The sequence below is a fragment of the Cebus imitator genome, unplaced genomic scaffold, assembly GCF_001604975.1.
Source record: "Cebus imitator isolate Cc_AM_T3 unplaced genomic scaffold, Cebus_imitator-1.0 Scaffold181, whole genome shotgun sequence".
Taxonomy (NCBI): domain Eukaryota; kingdom Metazoa; phylum Chordata; class Mammalia; order Primates; family Cebidae; genus Cebus; species Cebus imitator.
In genome coordinates this window covers 2663926-2667630 of record NW_016107496.1, presented here as the reverse complement: position 1 = coordinate 2667630, position 3705 = coordinate 2663926, and the positions used below count along the sequence as shown (strand labels likewise).

Sequence of the window (3705 nt, the reverse complement as noted above, 5' to 3'; positions counted from 1 at the left end):
GACCAGGATGGTCTCGATCTCTTGACCTCGTGATCCACCCGCCTCGGCCTCCCAAAGTGCTGGGATTACAGGCTTGAGCCACTGCGCCCGGCCAACCTTTTCAGTCTTAGGTAAAAGCTACAGTAATCTACCAGCCACTTAAACTATTATTCCAAAGAATCCTTTTATTTAGCACATACTATTATGATGTGCTCTAGGCTAGTTACATATTAGTTTAAAGAGTGAAGAGGGCTGGAAATGGTGGCTCACACCTGTAATCCCAGCACTCTGGGAGGCTGAGGCTGCCAGATCACTTGAGGTCAGGAGTTTGAGACCAGTCTGGCCAACACAGTGATACCCCATCTGTACTAAAAAATACGAAAATTAGCTGGGCATGGTGATCCGTATCTGTAATTCTAGCTACTCAGAGGCTAGGGTAGGAGAACTGCTTGAGCCTGGGAGGCAGAGGCTGCAGCAAGCGGAGATCATGTCAATGCACTCTAGCCTGGGCAAAAGAATAAGACTGTCTCAAAAGAAACAAAAAACAAACCCCACAAAAACCCACAAAATCAGTTCTCCAAATGAAAGACGTAAGAAATACTACTATAAAATGCATAGAGTATCAGTGATGAATAAAACTGCTTATTTTAACAAAAAGAGGTAAATATCCCATGGGTATCCCTCAGACTTGGTGAAACAAGTTATTATTCCTAATGACAGGAATAAGGGATGGAAAAAGTATTCCTCACTGAAAAGAAAGGTCTTTCAAAACAACTGGGGATGAGCGTGGTGGCTCATGCCTGTAATCCCAGCACCATGGGAGGCCGAGGCAGGCAGATCACCTGAGATCCAGAGTTTGAGACCAGCCTGGCCAACATGGCAAAACCCCGTCTCTACTAAAAATGCAAAAATTAGCCGGGCATGGTGGTTCACACCTGTAATCCCAGCTACTTGGGAGGCTGAGGAAGGAGAATCACTTGAACTCAGGAGGCGGAGGCTACAGTGAGTGGAAATCATGCCACTGTACTCCAGCCTGGGTGACAGAGTGAGACTCTCTCAAAAAAAAAAAAAAAAAAAAAAAAAAAAAAAAAAAAAAAAAAAAAAAAAAAAAAAAAAAAAAAAAAAAAAAAAAAAAAAAAAAAAAAAAAATAGGCAAATCGCATTTTTTGCTTCTTAAAAAAAAAAAAAAGAAATGCTTACTCAAGAATTCTATGTTCACTATAGAATGAGAAAATTGAAATACTTGTGTGAAAACAAAAAAGAATCACAATGGAGAAAGAAAATCCTTAGAATTAAAAGGGCTCCTTTATGTTATCTTTGCCAACCTCCCAAGTCATGGAGGAATTCCCTCTCTAAAATTCCTGACAATTTCTATTTCCAGAAAAAAGGCACTCACTATTTCCAAAAAGTAAACCATCCTATTATCCAATAGTTATAGCCTTTCCTTATTTGGGTCCAAAACTGGTTCAATCTGGTGAAACTAAAGAAATTTATTATTTTTTCTTTTCTTTTCTTTGAGACAAAGTCACCCAGGCTGGAGTACAGTGGCATGATCATGGCTCGCTGCCACCCTGACTTCTTGGGCTCAAGTGCTCCTCCTGCCTCAGCCTCTCAGGTAACTGGGATTATTTATATCTGACTGTGCTTGTGAAGGGCAAGACTTGAAAGCTCCAAATTCAGTGTAAAAATGGGAGTGTTCATAAGAAAGGAAAACATGGTAACCCTGCAAATGTCTGTAAGAACCACACTGGAAAGAACTAACTATTCATGCTTGAAAGTATTAAGAAGATTTACTATACAGACATTCCCTACTTAAGAACCATTTGTTCACAGTAAGTTAAGAATCACAAAAGGAGACAGGATCTCACTCCGTTACCCAGGCTGGAATACAGTGGCACAATAATGGCTCACTGCAGCCTTAATCTCCCAGGCTCAAGTGACTCTCCCACCTCAGCCTCCCGAGTGGCTGGGACTACAGGTGTGCATCACCACACCTGGCTAATTTTTTGTAGAGACAATGTCTGCCTATGTTGCCCAGGCTGGTCTCAAACTCCTGGGCTCAAGCAATCTGCCCACCTCAGCCTCCCATAGTGCTGGGATTAGAGGCATGAACCACCACACCTGGCCTTCCTGTACCTATTATTCAACTCTAATTCCAGCATCATCAGAGAACATACTGTGCATGACTTCAGTTCTTTTAAATGTGTTAAGATTAGTTATGACCCAGAATGTGGTATTTTTTGGCAGACTTTCTTGATTCTATAACTGCTTGGTCAAGTGTTATAAAAATTTTAATTAGGCTGAGCTCACACCTGTAATCCCAGCACTTTGGGAAACCAAGGTGGGCAGATCACCTAAGGTCAGGAGTTCGAGACCAGCCTAGCCGACATGGTGAAACCCCGTCTCTAGTAAAAACACAAAAATTAGCCAGGCATGGTGGTGGATGCCTGTAATCCCAGCTACTCAGGAGGCTGAGGCAGAAGAATTGTTTGAACCTGGGTGCCACCGCACTCCAGCCTGGGCGACATAGAGAGACTCCATTTCAAAAAAAAATTAGATCTTGTTGGCCAGGTGTGGTGGCTCACGCCTGTGATCTTAGCACTTTGGGAGGCCAAGGCAGGTGGATGACGAGGTCAGGAGTTCGAGACCAGCCTGGCCAACATAGTGAAACTCTGTCTCTACTAAAAATACAAAAAAAATTTAGCAGGCATGATGGTGGGCACCTGTAGTCCCAGCTACTTTGGAGGCTGAGGCCAGAGAATTGTTTGAAGCTAGGAGGTGGAGGTTGCATTGAGGTAATATAGCACCACTGCACTCCAGCCTGGGTGACAGGGTGAGACTCTGTCTCAAAAAAGAAAGTGAATCCTGAGATAGGTTTACTGAAGTCATCAACTGTAACTGTGGACCTGTTTATTTCTTTTCAGTTCTGTTAGTTTCTTTTTGGATATAGGGTTTTGCTCTGTCACTCGCTGGAATGATGCGGCTCAATCACAGCTCACTGCGGCCTCCAATTCCTGGGCAGCTGGGACCAAGAGGCACACACCACCATACCTGGCTAACTAATTTTGTGAGGAGACACCATCTTACTATTGCTCTGGCTGGTCTTGAACTCCTGGGCTCAAGCATCCTCCCTCCTTGGCCTCTGGAAGGGCTGAGATTACAGGTGTGACCACTGGGCCCTGCCCTATTAGTTTTTGATACACATATTTTAAAGCTCTTTTGTTAGATGCATGCACATTTGAATAATGTCTTCTTGGTGAATTACCATTATGTAATGTCCCCTCTTTATCTCTGATTTTCTTTATTCTGAAGTCTATTTTATATGACATTAATATAGCTCCATTCTTTTTTTTTTAATTAGTGTTTTCATGGTATGTCTTTAACCATCCTTTTACTTTAGACTAGCTATATTATTTTTGAAGTGAGTCATTTAAAAAATCCATTCTAATCTTTGTCTTTTTTTTTTTTGAGACGGAGTTTCGCTCTTGTTGCCCAGGCTGGAGTGCAATGGCGCGATCTCGGCTCACCGCAACCTCCGCCTTTGGGTTCAGGCAATTCTCCTGCCTCAGCCTCCTGAGTAGCTGGGATTACAGGCATGCACCACCATGCCCAGCTATTTTTTTTTGTATTTTTTTAGTAGAGACGGGGTTTTCACCATGTTGACCAGGATGGTCTCGATCTCTTGACCTCGTGATCCACCCGCCTCGGCCTCCCAAAGTGCTGGGA

At 43.1% G+C, this 3705-nt stretch overlaps 1 protein-coding gene across 2 annotated transcripts in view; it reads right to left on the bottom strand.

Annotated features, from left to right (window-relative positions):
• Positions 1-3705, bottom strand: part of ATF1 (activating transcription factor 1) — a 45745-nt gene that overhangs the window by 15760 nt on the left and 26280 nt on the right. The window lies entirely within an intron of this gene.